We start from the raw sequence: 20,204 nt of genomic DNA, 5'->3' as shown, positions 1-20,204 counted from the left end.
AGTGGTGCTGGGAAAACTGGACAGGTACATGTAAAAGTAAGAGATTAGATCACTCCCTAACACCATACACAAAAATAAGCTCAAAATGGATTGAAGACCTAAATATAAGGCCAGAAACTATCAAACTCTTAGAGGAAAACATAGGCAGGACACTCTATGACATAAATCACAGCAAGATCCTTTTTGACCCACCTCCTAGAGAAATGGAAATAAAAACAAAAATAAACAAATGGGACCTAATGAAACTTCAAAGCTTTTGCACAGCAAAGGAAACCATAAACAAGACCAAAAGACAACCCGCAGAATGGGAGAAAATATTTGCAAATGAAGCAACTGACAAAGGATTAATCTCCAAAATTTATAAGTAGCTCATGCAGCTTAATAACAAAAAACCAAATAATCCAATCCAAAAATGGGCAGAAGACCTAAATAGACATTTCTCCAAAGAAGATATACAGACTGCCAACAAACACATGAAAGAATGCTCAACATCATTAATCATTAGAGAAATGCAAATCAAAACTACAATGAGATATCATCTCACACCAGTCAGAATGGCCATCATCAAAAAATCTAGAAACAATAAATGCTGGAGAGGGTGTGGAGAAAAGGGAACCCTCTTGCACTGTTGGTGGGAATGTAAATTGATACAGCCACTGTGGAGAACAGTATGGAGGTTCCTTAAAAAACTGTAAATAGAACTACAATATGACCCAGCAATCCCACTACTGGGCATATACCCTGAGAACACCATAATTCAAAAAGAGTCATGTACCAAAATGTTTATTGCAGCTCTATTTACAATAGCCCGGAGATGGAAACAACCTAAGTGCCCATCATCGGATGAATGGATAAAGAAGATGTGGCACATATGTACAATGGAATATTACTCAGCCATAAAAAGAAACGAAATTGGGCTATTTGTAATGAGGTGGATAGACCTAGAGTCTGTCATACAGAGTGAAGTAAGTCAGAAAGAGAGAGACAAATACCATATGCTAACACATATATATGGAATTTAAGGGAAAAAAATGTCATGAAGAACCAGGGGTAAGACAGGAATAAAGACACAGACCTACTAGAGAATGGACTTGAGGATATGGGGAGGCGGAAGGATAAGCTGTGACAAAGCGAGAGAGAGGCATGGACATACATACACTACCAAACGTAAGGTAGATAGCTAGTGGGAAGCAGCCGCATAGCACAGGGAGATCAGGAAAAAAAAAAAAAAAAAAAAGATGAGTGGGTCCTGTCAGATTTCTCTTGGAAATGTCAACCAAGCAAGGAAAGCCATTTCCAGTTAGTAGTGAGTCTTTAAACGGAACAGCTCTGACGTGGAAGGAAGCTGGCGGGTGTCCATGGAGGCATGTCCAGGAAGATGTGGAAATGAAAGAAGATTGTTTGAAGAAAGAGGAACAGAGCCAGTGTCCAGAGGAGTCTAGAGGGCGTGTAGACCTGGCAGAGAGAGGCATCATATAATGGTTATGGAAAGAGAATTTACCAAATGTATAAATCAGGGCTTGATTCAGTATATATCACCTTAATGTAAACAGATTTCTCCGGAGCCAGTTTGGTCCTTAGGCAGTAAAATTACTCCAGTCTTTCTTCCTGCAGTCTTATTTCTGCATTTCTTTTCACATTCTAAATCCACACCCCCTTACACCAAAGACAACCACAGTACTCACCCAGCTCCAGCACTCGCTCACTTCTAAGAAATAGACTCACATCAGACTTCAGTAGCTGGAGACAAAATGAAATAACTTCCTGTTTCAGAGCTCTCTGAAACAACTCTGCAAGCCACACCCAAGGCTTTTGTTCATGTGGGATAGGCAGTTCTAAATATTTTCAGGCTCTTGCCTTGTATACTTTACATGGTTGTCACTTTGAGTAGAAGAAAAATGGAGATGGGCCCCAGATCAGACTACGCCTGAAAATCTCTAACCTCTGGAAAAAAGCCAAAACCCAAATCAAACCTTTGCTGTTTTATTTTAAAATGTATTTTATCACTATAGTATGGGCACATAATTTTAAAACTAGAAAATACTTTAAGCTATATAGTGAAAATAGCAGTATTATTTTTCCTTAAATTCCTGCTTCCCAGGACAGTTCTTTTAGCTGTTTCTTATAACGTTTATTCTCATGTTGAGGGAGGAGATAGATGGGCTCCAGGTTAGACATTTAGAGCCAGCTTCCCGTGTACACTTTCAGATGGAAACAACAACAGGAACAGGGTAAACAGCTGGACTTTGTCTCCAGTGGACACTTTATCTGAGCTGAGTCCTGCCCAGATAAAAGTTAAGGAGAGCACCGTTTCTCATTCTTGCGGTCAAGGAGACCTGCCCAACTACATATGTGCAGAAAGCCTCCTTGGGGGTCAAAAAGTATAGGGTGCCACCCCATAATAGATGATGCCAAGCCTCCCATAGGCCTCTGGGCTGGAATCCATCTTGGAAAAAAGTTGCCCATTCATGTTGGGAGGGTCCTAGGGCAGGCCAGGTGTGGGAAAAAACAACAACAACAAGATAATTAGCCAAAGGTAAACAAAGGCTCAGAAGAACTGCCCTATATAAATAATTTAACCACCTCTTTAAGGAGCTCCCCCTTGTTAGAGACGACACCCACAATGCCCACATCTCTCTGGGTGTGTATCTCTGCCTTGCTTCTGTCTTAACTAAACTGTTTGTCTGTGTGCTCTCCCATGTGTTGTGCTGTGTCTCTAATAATAAAGTTTGTACCTGTTTTTACAGTTTTTGCCTCCTTGAAACATTCTTGCTTTCAAACAAGGTCAAGAGCCAGGGAAACTGCTTCTACCCTATAACCCTTGTTGGTCTAGTGGCTAGGATTCCTGGTTTTCATCCAGGCTACCCAGGTTTAATTCCTGGGCAGGGAACTAAAATATCACTTCAAGCCACCACGCACTGCTGTCTCCTCGAGATCAATGTTTCTGTGTAACATTCTTATACAACTTTTGGATTTTTCAGTTACAGGTATTATCTATTGACTGCCTGTTATGTAAGTTGATAATTTAGGTCTCTTCCATCCCACTCTCACTGATAGACACACACACACACACACACACACCTCCTTTCCTCTCACTATAATTATATTACAATTTTTGTTTTATTGGTTATGCAGTATTGACAGGATAATTATATAAATATAATTTATAGCTGAGCCACGTGTATACTATGATTACATTTGTACAACTTATTTTTATTTATTTATTTATTTAATTTATTTTTGGCTGTATTGGGTAGCTGCGCGTGGGTTTTCTCTAGCTGCAGCGAGCGGGGGCTACTCTTCGTTTCGGTGCACAGGCTTCTCATTGCGGTGGCTTCTCCTGTTACGGAGCACAGGCTCTAGGCGCGCGGGCTTCAGTAGTTGTGGCACGTGAGCTCAGTAGTTGTGGCGCACAGGCTCTAGAGCGCAGGCTCAGTAGTTGTGGCACACAGGCTTAGTTGCTCTGTGGCATGTGGGATCTTCCCAGACCAGGGGTCAAACCTGTGTCCCCTGCATTGGCAGGCGGATTCCCAACCACTGCACCGCCAGGGAAGCCCTACATTTGTACAACTTTTTTTTCTCTGGAGTTAATAATTGCTTCATTTTTAACTTTCCTTTATTTAAGTTTCTATATACTTATCACTGCTTCCTTCTCAAAATCTGTGACAAATATGTAACTCTCTGAGAGGGTTATATCTCAAGCTATTAGCATGGTTATTTCTGTGTAGTCTCCCTCCCTTCCCTCTCATTGGCACTGGGACGGCAGGTTCTTCTCTCCCACGACTTATCAAATCAGAAGTCAACATTCCAAGAAAACACAGGCCCACGTATTGGGTAAAAATGTTCACATGTGTAGTTGCAAAGCCGTCTTTTCCTCTTCCAGGAACTGAGTGGGCTTAGAGGAAAGGACGGAGGCTTGTAAGCCATATAGCACCTCACCCTGACGGAGAAAGCTGGACGGGAGAAACAGGAAGTTCCTAAAGTAGAGGAAGGGGAGAAACTTTCTGTGGCAGAACCAAGAAGTGGAGTTGGGTGGACTCGGCACCAGCTGGTCCTCTGATTCCACACCGGTGAACAAGCCAACATTCAGCCAGTTGGGACCCCATAGGTCCCCTGAACAGAGGGAGAAAGACCTGAGCACTTTGTATGAGAATGAAGGCATGAAGGACAAGATGGTTGCATACAGAATCAGGGGGGAATGCCACATGCATTTGGCATTTAATAATGAACTACTGATTCGAGCATTTAATTTGCTCTGAGAGTTTTTCTGTCGTAACCTCTGGGATAGCTTATATTGGCAGAGTACTCCCTCGAAGGTGATTTCCCGCATAACAGAACTAGAGGGAGAGGTTTTATCCTGGAAGGTGATCTACAGATATTCCTCTGTGGCAAAGGCACTTTAAAAAGCCATGGCTTGGGGCTTCCCTGGTGCCGCAGTGGTTGGGAATCCACCTCCCAATGCAGGGGACACAGGTTCAAGCCCTGGTCTGGGAAGATCCCACATGCCACGGAGCACCTAAGCCCGTGTGCCACAACTACGGAGCCTGCACTCTAGAGCCCATGAGCCACAACTACTGAGCCCGCATGTCACAACTACTGAGCCCATGCGCCTAGAGACTGTGCTCCACAACAAGAGAAGCCACCACAACGAGAAGCCCTCGCACCGCAACAAAGAGTAGCCCTCTCTTACCACAATCAGAGAAAAGCCCGTGCGCAGCAACAAAGACCCAATGCAGCAAAAAATAAATAAATAAAATAAAATAAAATAAAATAAATTAAAAAGAAAAGAAAAAGCCATGGCTTTTTTCCTTCTTGAAGAAGACCTGATCACAGCTGATCAACCCAGTTAGGAACCATGCTCAGGGTCAGAAATCTTGAAGAGTTAAGTCTTGTCACTAAGATGCACTCTTTGAGGAAATGATTTTCCCTATTACTGAGGGAAATTTGTCAATAGTTAAGACTACTCTCAAGAAATGCAGTACAAGAAACCCAGCACCCAGTGAGGTAGCTTTTGACCCATGGTCAGCCAAGTTATTGCTTGCTTGCGTGGAAGGCATTGAAGTCTGAGCGCTCTCAAAGCTCCAACACTTCCTTGACTGGGCAGTCTTCCAAGTGTCCTTGGACATGCTAGTTTTTTGGTAGAGAGCCCATGCTATTGGGCCAGTAGAGAGCTCAAGGGCAAAGCTAGTTGGTTCCTTAAATACTTACAAGAAGACTGGGACCTACGAAATTTGCTTCTGTGCTGAAATTATAAACATGGGTGCAGAAAGCCTTGGCTGGAAAAACATTTGATTATGGAAATGTACACAAAACTCACACTGATCAGGTTTAGGTTGGAGCTGTTCTAGTAAAAACCCTTGTTCCCAGTTTTAGAAGGAATAGTCAGCTCACCCTCTCAACTTTTCTCAGTTAAGCAAAGTAAGAGTATGGTTGTCAGATGTGGCAAGTAAAGGTACAGGACACCAAGTTAGATCTGAATTTTAGGTTAACAAAGACTAGTCTTTAATTTTTAGTGTTTAACACTTAAAACATTTAGCAGGAGTACATCCCATGCAGTGTTTACATGGGACACACTTGTACTAAAAAAAATCTGGCAACCCTAGTTGGGGAAGGCAGAGGTAGTTTAAATAAGTGGCTAAAGCACACCTCCTAGAAGGGACTTGGTGAGATTTCAGTCACGGTCATGACAAATAGTGCCAATGAGAGTGCATCCAACAAGTAAAAGCATTAACAGTAGCCCTGCAAATCTTTGGAAAAGTAGGAAGAGGGGGTCCTCCAGGAGCCATCCCAAATTCAGCTGCTGAAACAAGGAGTTCTTGGTATTTGTAATCATCTTGGGGCTCTCTTCTTTTAAGGCCACCGATTATATTTGATAAGGGCTCCACGTTTATGACCTCATTTAATCTTAATAACTTCCTAAAGGCCCTATATCCAAATAGTCACATAGGGAGTTAGGACTTCAATATACGAACTTGGGGCAGGATGGTGTGTGAGGGCACAATTCAGTCCACAGTAGGGGGCATTCAGGGACTATGCAGAAGGGTTACAAATAGGGGAACTTGAGCTCCACTCTTAGAAGGTGTAGGAGGGTTAAATTAGGAAATATCTAATGAGCCTAGGGCCTGAGAATGGATCATGTCAGGCTGTATTTATAAGTGACCTATAGTTCTCTTCAGAAGGCTTTAGAAGGCTTATATATATATATATATATATATATATATTTTTTTTTTTTTTTTTTTTCAGTACGCGGGCCTCTCACTGCTGCGGCCTCTCCCGTTGCGGAGCACAGGCTCCGGACGCGCAGGCTCAGCGGCCATGGCTCATGGGCCCAGCTGCTCCGCGGCATGTGGGATCTCCCCAGGCCGGGGCATGAACCCGTGTCCCCTGCATCGGCAGGTGGACTCGCAACCACTGCGTCACCAGGGAAGCCCTATACATTCTTTTTTGTCCATAAGATTCTGAAATTTCATAATGATGCAACTCAGGATTGGTTATTTTATTCCAGGATATTGGAATATGATGTGGGGGAGAGGTTTTGTCCTAGAAACTCATGCCATTTAGTTCTGAAAATGTTCTCTGTCATTTCATCGACAATTTTCTCCCTCTGCTTTTCATTATTTTCTTTTATGGAATACTTATTATTTCTTACTTATCTTCAGATTTTTTTCCTTTTCTCCCTATTTTCCATTTTAGTGGGTTTTTTGATTGTTATTCTTCTTTTGCTCTTCTAATTTCTGAGCTATTTTCTCAATTTACCCTCCTCACTGTCTATTGAATTTTTCATTTTGCTTCCTTAGTTTTAATTTCCAAGAGCTCTTTCCTGTTCTCGGAATGCTCTGATTTTAGAGCCTTTCACTCTTGTCTCAAAGGTCCTTTATTTTTTCACAATTCTCTGAGAATATTAATTACTATGGTTCCTATATTTTTTGTTTCCTCTCCCTCTTCCGTGTTGGCTTGTTTGTTTTATATACCAATCTTTATGTTAGAGGTGTTTCTCAAATGTCTGGTGATTTTTGATTAACCACTCATCTCTTTTTGTTTTTAAAATATTTATTTATTTGGCTGTACCAGGTCTTAGTTGCAGCATGCGGGATCTTCATTGTGGCATGCAGGCTCTTAGTTGCGACACGTGGGATATAGTTCCCTGAACAGGGATAGAACCTGGGCCTCCTGCATTGGGAATGCGGAGTTCTAACTGCTGGACCACCAGAGAAGTTCCTCCACTCATCATTTTAAAAGCGAGACACTAAAAGTTACAACACACGGAGCAAAGAGATGCCAGATTAAAGGCGGGGAGGAAAATTAGAAGGGCCTTAGGTCAACTTGCTTCATGCTAATTCTTCTAAAAACAACTCACTGAAAACCCAGTTGATTTAATAACAATTGTATCCTTGTAACAAGGATAATGTTTAGAAAAATATAAATGTGCTTTTTTTTGTGTGTGTCTTTCTTTGTAGGTGATTTTCCTCTTGTCCATCCAAGGTACCCATTTCCTGGAAGCAGACCAGCATTTGTTACTGAGGGATTGGAAAAAGAAATGATGAGGTGTTCTTCAGCTTCTGACACGCGTCCTGGCATTTTGGAGCAAAGCAATAGATTTGAAAGCCAGGTTTTATATGAGAGTGATTTTTCCAAATCCTATTAGTTCCCACTTACTAGAACAAATTCTCAATGTGTAGGGGAAGTAGCTATGACATTGAAGTCAGAGAAAAGGAAGCTGTTGCACAGGCAGGAGCCTGCTCTTCTGGCTCCAAAATGATGGGAAATAGAAGAGAGAGAAAAGAGGTGCTCGCCTCACATAGGGAGGTGTCCCAGATTTCCCATCTCTGACCTTGAGCCTGGAGGGTTAAACTCTCTATTAGATGACTAATACAGTAAGTAAGGGTAATACTTAGGGTCAAAGTCAGGCATGCCCCGATCTCATTTGGAACTCTAGAAAAATATCCAACTGTCAGCTCCCTTACAACCTCCCCTCCCCGCCAGACATGTCTGCAGCCTGCCTCTGTCACAGGATATCCCCATCCAAAATTTCCCTGTGTCATCAGATACCCTCTATCAGTACTTAGGTCACAAAAAGATACACCCTCCTCCAAAACACTCTTCCACGTCAACACACACACAGCTGCCTGTGTCATAGAAGCTCCTGACTGCCAAAACAGAGAAGGAAGCTCTTGGAGAAATAGATTGCTGATACGAGAAAGACAGTTACCCTGAGAGCTGGCTCAGGTTAATACACTAGTTCTGCACAGAGCTCAGTAAGAGAATATTCTCAATGTCAAGATACTAAGAGGATTAGGGAGTTGAACCACAGCCCTATATGCGTTTTTCCCAGTTCTTCTTCCTCAATTCAGATTAATAGCAGAGACTTAATTGAAAAGTTTGAGCCTGGGGTCTCTGATCGCCAAGACAGTAGTCACGTGGTGGCTGACTCAGCTGCGAGGCATAGCCAAGCTGAGACAAGTGCTGGGGTATAGGTCTCGTGACCCACTTTCTCCTCCTTCTTCTTCTTCCTCTTCTCCTTCTTCTTCTCCTCCTCGCCCCTCCCCCTCCTCCCCCTTCTTCTTTTTTTTTTATTGTTTCTGCGGAGGACCAAGTAGGAGCCTATTTCAGCAGGTCCCTCATGCCAAGTTGCAAAACTATCCCCTGTCAAAAAGTTAAGAAATGTATTGCTGTCACACTTCAAAATGCAAATTGGAAAAGTTAACTAAGTAAGCCCTTGAGAAAGGATATGAAGGACAAGAGAAATCCAAAAAATTCTTCCTGCGAGGATCCCACTGTATTCAAGCAACCCAGTGTTAAATTAGTTAAAGAAGGGCAATTTTTTTGCACACTTATGAACTAGAGAAATTATGAAATGTATGGAATGTACAGAATGAGTTTTCCTCATTACCCTCCAATTTTCATTTCTTTGTATCACCCCAGGTTTTAGTCATTCTTTTACGGACAGTCTACTCAACAGCCCCCCACCCCAGCCCAAATCTGACAAACATACATTTAGGCACATATAAGTGATAATAACCTAAGATATTGTCTCCTCAGTCAGGGCACACTTTAACAAGAATCTATTTATTCAAGCCTGTGTTTTTTTTTAAAGGTCTGACTCCACGAAGGCACGTACCATGGTCCGTAGTGAGAAGATTCAGCACTCTTTCTGAATTAAACTATGCGTCCAATGTAATCCCAAATTTAAAAAATCCCGCTCCAGATTTTTAAGGAACATGGTAAGTTAACTATGAAGTATATCTTGCAAAGTAAGTACACATAAAAAGGACAAGAAATAATTTAAAAAGAATAAGGAAGGGGACTTCCCAGGTGGTGCAGTGCTTAAGACTCCACATTTCCAATTCAGGGGACCTGGGTTTGATCCCTGATCAGGGAACTAGATCCCACATGCATGCTGCAACTAAGAGTTCACATGCCACAACTAAGGAGCCCACATGCCACAACCAAATATAAATAAATAATATTTTTTAAAAAAAGAATAAGGAGGAAAGACTTTCCCTACTAGAAGCCAAAACATGCTATAAATCTACAGCAACTCAAAAGATGTGGTTTTGTGGAATACTGCTCAGTCATAAAAAGAATGAAATAATGCCATTTACAGCAACGTGGATGGACCTAGAGATTATTGTACTAAGTCAGTACTAAGTCAGAAAGAGAAAGACAAATATCATATGATATCACTTATATGTGGAATCAAAAATATGACACAAATGAACATATCTACAAAACAGAAACAGACTCACAGACATAGAGAACAGACTTGTGGTTGCCAAGGGTGAGGAAGATAGGGGAGGGATGGATTGGGAGTTTGGCATTAGCAGATGCAAACTATTATATATAGAATGGATAAACAACAAGGTCCTACTGTATAGGACAGGAAATTATATTCAATATCTTGTAATAAACTATAATGGAAAAGAATCTGAAAAAGAATATATATATATATATATATATATATATATATATATATATATATATATATATATAAAAAACAGAATCACTTTGCTGTACACCAGAAACTAACACAACATTGTAAATCAACTATACTTCAATTTCCACAAAAAGTTCTGGGTAGTTCAGAGCATTTGGGGGTGAGCAGGTATCTCACCCCCAAATACACAGCTTTGGCATGCATATTGACTATTTTGAGTTAAAGGCACTTGAAAAACAGCAAATGCAAGAAAAACACTCTGACTTTTCTTTTTTTTCTAAAAGTAGGAGATGAAATTCCTATATGAAATATGCCCTCCTTGCGCTAGAAGGAAGGTCACATTCTTATAATCAAGGACCAGAAGTTGAGGCCAAGAGAGTTCTTGTTAACAGAACTTGTTAAAATAATTCTTAGTTTCCTTTTGCCTTCCCACATAGTTTAGTCGCTTTGCCACAATTGCTTCTCTTTGTTCAACTTAATATAAAAGCAAGTAAGTTTCACCATTTTTTTGCATCTTCATTTCCTTATGAAGGCTCTCATGTCACATAAACTTACATGCATTTGTCTGCTTTTCTCCTGTTAATCTGTCTCCGTCAGTTTAATTTTCAGACTTGGCTAAGGACCTTAAGAGGGTGGAGGAAAACTTTTCCTCCCCTATGGTAGCTAAACACCTTTTTAAAAAAACCTGTGGGGCTTCCCTGGTGGCACAGTGGTTGAGAATCCGCCTGCCCACACAGGGGACATGGGTTCGAGCCCTGGTCTGGGAAGATCCCACACGCCTTGGAGCAACTAAGCCCGTGTGCCACAACTACTGAGCCTGCGCTCTAGAGCTCGTGAGCCACAACTACTGAGCCCACGTGCTGCAACTACTGAAATCCGTATGCCTAGAGCCCGTGCTCCGCAACAAGAGAAGCCACCACAGTAAGAAGCCCGTGCACAGCAACAAAGAGCCAACACAGCCAAAAATAAATAAATAAAATAAATTTATATTAAAAAAAACCTGTTGAAATAGTGGAAAATGTGTATAAGAATCCTTTTATAATCTTGGCTTGAATAAGATTTTCCTAAGTGGAACATAAGACCCACAACAGTCATAAGAGATTAAGATTGACTTGATTCGTATAAAATAAAATTCTGTACAATGAAATGCACAATAAACATTTTAAAGGGACTAGTGGCAGATAAGGTAAAATATTTGTCACATGTAAAGCAGACAAAAGATTAATCTCCATAATGTTAAAACACATACAAAATTATAAGAAAAAGACAACTCAGTAGAAAAATACATATAAGTAGAAGATTCATTGAAGAAATGTAAATGTTAATAAATGTATAAATGTGGAAAGAACTTCAAGTTCACTAGAGCTCGGAAAATGCAAAATGAAATAATAGTAAGGTCAATATTTTGCAAATAAGATTAAGATTAGAAAGTCTGGTGATACCTGGGTTGGCTGAGATTGGAGGGAAGTGTACTTCTATACTGTTGATGGGCATATAAATTATTATAACCTTTTTGGAGCAGTATGGCAATATGTATCAAAATATCACATGCTTATATTTTTTGTCCTGTAAATCCACTTCTAGGAATTTTTCCTATAAGAATATTTTCAAAAGCACAAAGATACAATTTTTATTCTACCTTTATTTTATTAAGCCCTAACTCTGATCAAAACATTTTCCCAAGAGTAGCACATTTATTAACTTTCTGAATCCTGTTGTGGAAATAAGACCACAGACTTTGAAATTTTTAAAAATTTGGCTTTTGCTGTTTACTAAAAAGTCTGTCCACAGGAAGAAATTAGGCAAGTACGTATCACTACATCTCAGTTCTGAACACATCATTTTTTTTATATTCTCTTATTTTTATGTGAATTAATCCAAGATTAGGCCCTCACCCCCTCTTCCAGAAATTGTTTTGGAACCCACAGAGAGAGGAGGTCTTGTACTCATAAGTAAACAAATGTACAGAATACATTTTGTAAAGGGAGGGAGCAGTAATGATAAACATGGTCAGATACAGATCTGAAAGGAGATTTGGATAGATTTTGTTTTTAATTTATTTTTGGCTGCGCTGGGTCTTTGTTGCTGCAAGTGGGCTTTCTCTAGTTGCAGCGAGCGGGGGCTACTCTGTGCCATGTGCAGGCTTCTCATTGCAGTGTCTTCTCTTGTTGTGGAGCACGGGCTCTAGGCACGCAGCCTTCAGTAGTTGTGGCACCCAGGCTCAGTAGTACACCCTGCAATGCTCGCAGGAGCTCTTAACTGACTGTGTTCATCTTCTCCCATCCTGCATTCAGGGACTTCCAATTGGTAGCTTGAAATCAGTCCTGGTTGGAGTATTTATGCCACAGAAATCAGAGTACACTACAAATCAGGGATTTTCCCCTGTGGAGAGATAATTGGACAACATTTACCAGCACATCGGTGAAGATACAAAAGTATTTTGAATAGAGGTGGGCTGACTGCCCACAACATCTTCACAACAACTCAATGAGCAAAGGTCCTTTTTATTTTACCCACTACACAGATGAAGAGACTGAGGCTCAGAGAGTGATTTGGCCAAGGTCACACAGCTAGTGGATGACGGTGTCGGGATTTAAACCCAGGCAGTCTGGCTCCAGACACCATAGGGTTAACTATAACACGGCCACAGACAATCATCTGTAAAAGTAAAAAATCAAACTCCCCCAAAGTAAACGTTCATTAATAGGTCAAAGATTAGATAAGTTATATCCATTCTGTGGAATGTCAAGCAGCCAAACTAAAAAGACTGAGGTAGATTTCTACGTACTGACAAAGAAGGGGTTCCAAGGTACGTTTCCAGTACGAAAAGCAACTTCCAGAAATTATCTATATGTACATATCTATGTCTGTTTTCATGTGTTTCGCGTGTATGTTTGTGTGTGTGTGAAAACCTTTTTACTCTCTTTTTCCAGCTGTGGCGAGTGTGGATGTGTTTGTGGCTGGGGTGGGGGGAAGAGGAGATGCCGTGTCTACATCGCTCATCTGGAATTCTTCCCGCCCAGACTATTCATAGTAGTTTCTACTTTATAACTTTATATATTTTGATATTTTAAATGATTTTTGATAAGAATGTATTACTTTAAAAACTACTTTAATTCTTTTTGTAGGTAATATAGTCACACGTTCAAAAAAAAAACTAAACAAAAACGTTAAACAATGAAAAATAATTCCTTCCAGCACTACTTCTCATCATTCAACTTCCCCCGCCATAAACACGGCTATCCTTCCTAAATTAGATATAAGTAAATATTAGGGGGTTTTTTTGTTTTTTGTTTTTTTTCCGGTACGCGGGCCTCTCACTTTTGTGGCCTCTCCCGTTGCGGAGCACAGGCTCCGGACGCGCAGGCTCAGCGGCCATGGCTCACGGGCCCAGCCGCTCCGCGGCATGTGGGATCTTCGCGGACCGGGGCTCGAACCCGCGTCCCCTGCATCGGCAGGCGGACTCTCAACCACTGCGCCACCAGGGAAGCCCCTAGGGTATGTTTTTATATTCCCTCTTTTACGTAAAAGTAGAATATTACACGCAGCAGAAGTCTGTACCTTGCCCATTTCACTAACAGTATCTCTTAGAAATATTTTATATCAGTATAAAAAGAGTCTCCTTATCCACTTTTCCATCATAAGAATATACCATTGGATGAAGTAGACAAGTATTACCAATGTGTTATGGACACATTGGTAATGGACAATTACCATTGATGTAATTGGGACATCAATTATGTCCAATTGATGGACATTTGGGTTATTTCTAATCTTTAGCTATTTTACATAATGCTGAAATAGTCTTTTACACATATCATTTCACATGTGTACAGGCATATTTTGAGGGTGCATATATTTGTAATTTTGATAGATACTGCCTTATGGCCCTCCTTGGGAGTTATGTCAACATATATTTCCCCAGCAAGGTTTCAAACTGCCTGTTTCTCCAGAGATTCACCCAACAGACATTACAGTGTCTCCAGAAATTGTCGGACTCTTGGATTTTTGCCAATCTGGCAGATGAGAAATGAGATCTCAGCGTACTTTTAATTTGCATTTCTCTTATTATGAGAGAGACTGAGAATCTTTTCCATATGTTTAAGGGACATTTACATTCCTTTCATCTGAACTAACTGGTCACATCCTCTCCCATATTTCTACTGAGTTCATCTTTCTCTTATAAATTTTAGAAACTCTTTATATTTTAGGAAAATCATCAGTTTCCCCTGGAATCTGAATTGCGAGTATTTTCCCCGATCTGTGGTTAACATTTGACTTGCATACTTTTTCCTCAATCTTTGATTTGAAAAAAGTTTAAACTAGAGAGGAAAGTTGAAAGAGTGGTGCAAAGTTCACCATTTGTTCACAGTTTGTCATACTGGTTTGCTCTCTCTCTTCGCTATAGATAACACATGTGTATCTGTATCCCTATGTCCATATCTATCTACAGTTTTTTTTTTCTCTAAATGACTTGAAAGTAAGTTGCAGATATGACACATCACCTCTAAATATTTCAGCATATATCTCCTGAGGGCAGACATTGTCCTACTATTACTACAAGAAACTGAACATCGATAAATAATATTATCTAATATACAGAACATGTTCAAAATTTTCCACTTGTCTCAAAATGTCATTTATAGGCTCTTTGGGGAGGTTGGGGGGACTGCAATCCAGGGTCCCAGGATCCAATCAAGGATCGTACGTGCATTTGGTTGCAAGTTTCCTCAGTCTCCTATAATCCAGAACAATCTTATCCGCTGCCCCCTTTTCTTCGTCTTAGGTGACATTGACTCTTTAAAAGAGTTCAGGCCAGTTGTCTTGTAGAATATACTAACAGCAGGACGTGTCTGACTGTTTCTTTATGGTTAGAAACAATTTAAACATTTTTTACCTGACTGCTACAGAGGTGATATTTCATATCTCTCATTGGATCACAATGTGAGAAACCTAAAGTCAGTTTGTTTCATTTTTGGCAAAGTTAAGGCGGTGCCGGTCAGATCCATCCATTATAAATGTGCTTTCTTCCATTCGTAATACGATAATTTTAAACACTTAAAATTGAAAAGTTTTCAGCCCTACCCAACACTTTTAGCCCATCATAGTATGTTCCCAAACCATGTAGCTGAAACAACATTAAATAGATTTCTGACACCAAGGGGGTCTGCAAAATCCTTTAAGGAGATCCATGGGGTCTAACTTTTCTCATAATAATGCTATGACTTTATTTGCCATTTAGACTCTTATTTTTCATATTCTCATTCTCTCACATGTATGTGGTAGACTTTTTCAAAAGTCAGTGATTGATTCAGTGACGAATGTCATATATACTAGTATATTTTTGTATTTCAAAGACTTCTTAGTTTTAATGTCACATGGTAGATATCAGTGGATATAGCCCATGTAAACAAAAGCTCTTTTTGGTGCTTAGTCATTTTTAAGAGCATAAAGTGTTCTTATAAATTATAAACAAAAAGTGTGAGAATCTCTGCTTTAGAGTCACAACTCACTGGTCCCCACTTGGTACCCAGGACCTTACATCTTGGTAAGCCTTAATGGTACCATGATGGGTGTAAAAACTTAAATTCAACTTAAGATTAAATGATTCCAGAAGACTTCTCAGTGCCCCTGGTACCACTTTATACGTTTCACTGTCTACTCTGCCAATGGATGAGATTAATCGTATCTGTAGTTTTCCCAGAAAAGTATACAATTCTGCAGGGAGTAAAAATACATTAATCATGCCACCACCACTACCCTTACACATCTCAGAATCCTCCTTCCTACTTCTTAGTCTTGAATACTCTCTAAATTTCCTAAATTCATTATTCTATATTTAATCCGAATTTGTAGACTTGGGACTTTTTAGCTTTGCTGTAATCAAGCAGTGACATTTCCGTGTGTCATTTATACAAGCCACTGCCCATCCAATAGTAATAATTACTGTCAGCCTGAGTTTAAAAAGTATTTCCAATAAGGATGTTCTCAAGTTCTTGAAATAATATTTATCCTATCTCATGAGAAGACAATAATGGGGTAATAGGACTAACTAGCTTGGGACTGAAGGTTAGAAGCACCGTCTTGGCTCTGACAATTACTGTTTATATTATTTGGGGGGAAATAACTTTCTTATCTGCAAATGATAGTTAGGCTCCCTGAATTCCATTACAGTCTACCATTCTATGATCTGCTTTAATTTTATTGGTGATAGAATAGTGATAGCATCTTTTTTTGTTTTTTTAAGGAAGGTTGGGGACTTCCCTGGTGGCGCATTGGTTAGGAAGCCCCCTGCCAATGCAGGGGACACAGGTTCATGCCCTGGTCTGGGAAGATCCCACATGCCGCGGAGCAGCTAAGCCCGTGGGCCACAACTACTGATCCTGCGCTCTAGAGCCCAAGAGCCACAACTACTGAGCCCGCGTGCCGCAACTACTGAAGCCCGCGTGCCTAGAGCCCGTGCTCCACAAGAGAAGCCACCGCAGTGAGAAGCCCACGCACTGCAACGAAGAGTAGACCCCACTCACCGCCATTAGAGAAAGCCCGTGCGCAGCCGTGAAGACCCAATGTAGCCAAAAATTAAAAAAAAAAAAAAAAGTGTACGTGGAAAAAAACCAAAAAACAAAAAGGAAGGTTGAACACCAGACAGTATTAGTATAAAATCAATTCCAAAGTTTCTTAAACTCAGTGACTGTGGCATTTCTTCATCGAGTTTATAATGACCAGATAGACGTTGACCCATAGTGCTCAGGGCAATGTTACACAATGAAGAGAAGCACAGTGGAAAGTGAGAAAGCAAGAAAGCAGTGATATGGCACCATCTGCAGGTGAACCTGTGAATTACACTGATTTGTTTTAAATTTAAGGAAATTGTTCTCTACTTTTATTCTTCTGCTGGTCTTTTCAGATCACCATCAAAAGGTAATAAATTGGAAATATTAGAGGGAGGCCCTAGCCTCTTGTTTCTGCTTTAATATAACTGAAACACTTTGGAACCGTATAAAGGCCAAAGACTATTTCACGTGTTGAAGCCCCTACAGGATGCCACCCCAAGCTAGAGTCCTAGAGTACCCCGGGAGTCCGTTCCAACCTTCCATCAGGTCAACAGATTTCAGGTGATACGGCAAATAGACCAGCAGATCCTGTGGTTATGTCCTCACTTGATTCCTTATAGAGTAGATCCCCTGATCCAGGACACTGTTACTCTGGATCGCACGACAGTAAGTCAGATACTCTTGTGAACCTTAGGAAAGACGATTGATGTTCTGGGTCACTGGAAAAGGACTCATTTGCCAAACCAATGTCTGCATCCCATGTGCCTGACGCTATGTGAATCTGCTCTAGCAAGTACTGTACGTCTGGCCCAATTTGGGCTGCTACTTGCTTGAGTTGCTGTCGTCTACTGCTCCCCTCCAGGACACACCTGGATTCTTCAGGAGCCAGACCGGTTAATTGAATGAAGATATAATGGGAGCCCGAACCTGCCACCTTTCGGATCCTTTAGGGTAACACTGACTTCAGTCATCCTTCCCCATCTCCTTTTATGCATCCTTTAATCCCCTCTCGTCACTGTCTTCATATTCCCTGCCTCCCCCAGGGTAAAATATATACAGTAATATATATATTACTTACTGTCTTGGCTAGGTGGATGCGGGGGCAGTTTCAGAAAATTCCACTTGGTTTTCCCTCCCCGTTGAAGGCTCTTAGCCTGCTGGAACAAACTGTCGCAAACCAGGCAGCTTTAAAACAATAGAAACCGTTTTCTCACAGTGCTGGAGACAGAGTTCTGAAATCAAGGTGTCCGCGGGGCCACCGTCCCTCCACGCGCTCTGGGGGAGAATCCGTTCCTTGCCTCTTCTAGCTTCTCGTGGCTCCAGGCGACCCTCTGCTTGTGGCCGCATCACTTCAATGTCTTCCTCGGTCTTCATGTGGCCTTCCGTTATTCTCTATGTATGAATTATAAGGACACTTGTCACTGGATTTATGGACCACCTGGGTCATCCAGGATGACCTGTGAGGTGTATAATTTAATTACTTCTGCAAAAACCCTTCTTTTTCAAATAAGGTCATATTCACAGGTTCTGAGGATTAGGTGTGGACATATGTTTTGGTGGGTTCACCATTTAACCCACTACACCATCCTAGTCGTAAGTTATACCATCTTCTGGGGTCCTTCCCAGGGGGTTAAATCCTGCATCTCAGAGCAGGGTTCTCAAGTCAGTAAGCTCTCCCTTATCCACATTTATTTCAGGCCCCCTTGATCAAGCACCCTCAGAATCCACTTCTATGCCTACTCCCCTGGCACCTGCTGGTGATTGCCGGCTGGGTTGTTCAGCTTTGGGGAATTTTAAGCCTCTTCTTTGCTTCTGAGTCCCAGTACGGCCTTGGCTGCGATATGATGCTACTTAAATCTAGTTACATAGCTGGTGGCCAGTGGGGGAGGTGGGGCACAAGGTGGCGGTGGAGGACACAAGCATCTCCAAGGCAAGAGGCCTCTGCATTTCCTTCCAGCAGGGAGGTCGGTGGGAGCTCACAATAGGCAGGAACAGTCCACTTCTGTGGCCTTGGAAGGTTCAGAGGACCCTAGAAGTTCAAGATGGGGGCATCGATACAGATATGCCATCCCGTGTGTCGGGGTCCCGGTCCTTCCCAGCCAAGGCCCTGACCTTGGCACAGCTGATCCGCTTGGTTGGGAGTTTAGCCTTCTCTGGGCTCAGATGATTAATTCCTGGGCCGGGTCCTTAGCTTCCTCTGGCCTCCAATGCTGATGAGAGTTTCTCTGTAAGGCTCTCTGGCTTTCACACTCAGATTTCAATTTCCCGGTAATTGCTTCCAGCCTTTTATCTTTTTCTGGTTCAAAAGGGGCTTAATTATAACCATTCCATGGATTGTCTTTGCAGTTACATTTCTCCCATATTTTAAAAAAAGTTGTGGTAAAATGCACATAACATAAAATTGATCATGTTCACCATGTGGAAGTATACCATTCAGTGGTATTCAGTACATTTATAATGTTGTACAACAGATCTCTAGACCTTTTTCATCTTGTAAAGCTGAAACTCTGTACCCATTAAAAAACAGCTTTGATTCCTTCCTTCCCCCAGCCCCAGGCAACCACCATTCTACTTTTTGTCTCTGTGAACTTAATACTCTAAGTGCCTCGTGTAAGTGGAATCCTACAGTATTTGTCTTTCGGGCTTATTTCACTTAACTTTCTCAAAATTCATCCGTGTTGTAGCATGTGTCGGAATTTATTTTCTTTTTAAGGCTGAATAATATTCCATTGTATATACGTAGTGCATTTTGTTTATCCATTAATCTGTTGATGCATACTTGGGTTGCTTCCACCTTTTGGCTACTGTGAATAATGCTGCTGGGAACGTGGAAGTACAAATATCCCTTTGATACCTTGTTTTTAGTTCTTTGGGGTGTATACCCAGAAGTGGAATTAGAATTGCTGGATCATATGGTAATTCTATTTTTAATTTTTTGCAGAGCTACCGTGCTGTTTTCCATAGTGGCTGCATCATTTTACATACCTACCAGCAATGCACAACAGGTCCAATTTCTGCACTTTCTCATCAAAATTTGTTATTTTCCTTTTTTATTTAATAGTTGTCATCTGAATATATGTGAAGTGTACCTCATGGTGGTTTTGATTTGCGTTTTCATAATGATTAGTGATGTTTAATATTTTTGCATGTGCTCATTGGCCATTTGTATAAATCCTTTGGAGAAATGTCTGTTCAGGTTCTTTGTCCATATTTAAATTGGTTAGTTCTTGTTGAGCTGTAACAACTCCTGGTACTCTCTAGCCCAATCGCGATGATAAACGGACAAGTGCAGCCACCTTTTTGAGAAGGGCATGGTGACTGGAGTTCAGACTCCACAGAGATGATATCAAGGTCACATCACTAGGTAAGCCTGCAGAGGTAGGAGGGCATCTTGAAGAGACAGTGGAGGAGGGAAGTGATGAGTATCAGTTTTGGTCCTGAGCAGCAGCAGGGGGTGTTATTCATGCTTCTAAACTTTCTTCTTTTAAGTCTCCCCCAGGAAGAGAGGCTCACTGGAAGACTGGAGGAGCTGCTCCCCTAGTGTAGATGAAGAAGTGAATCTGAGCATCACAGTTATGGAACAAGTGGAGGTAGACATGAAGATCCCCTTGAAGGAGAGGCGTGCCCACATCTGGGAATACTGTAATCAGAGAGCCTACCATATGTGGAGTGATTTAGCCACTGGGTCTCTTTAAAAGCCTGACATCGTGTGCCTT

At 41.2% G+C, this 20,204-nt stretch overlaps 1 protein-coding gene across 12 annotated transcripts in view; it reads right to left on the bottom strand.

The window, feature by feature from the left end:
• Window positions 1-1,780, bottom strand: part of GCNT2 (glucosaminyl (N-acetyl) transferase 2 (I blood group)) — a 148,112-nt gene extending 146,332 nt beyond the window's left edge. For 11 of the 12 annotated variants that reach the window (XM_073810317.1, XM_073810315.1, XM_073810322.1 and 8 more), the window contains exon 1: window positions 1,686-1,780. The gene's annotated coding sequence lies outside the window, so the exon portion shown is untranslated. The other variant, XM_073810312.1, reaches the window with a different exon arrangement.
• Between the last annotated feature and the right edge of the window lie 18,424 nt (window positions 1,781-20,204).

The sequence above is a fragment of the Tursiops truncatus genome, chromosome 10 (genome assembly GCF_011762595.2).
Source record: "Tursiops truncatus isolate mTurTru1 chromosome 10, mTurTru1.mat.Y, whole genome shotgun sequence".
NCBI lineage: Eukaryota > Metazoa > Chordata > Mammalia > Artiodactyla > Delphinidae > Tursiops > Tursiops truncatus.
The sequence above is the reverse complement of the archived record's forward strand: the minus strand, read 5'-3'. Positions and strand labels throughout refer to the sequence as shown.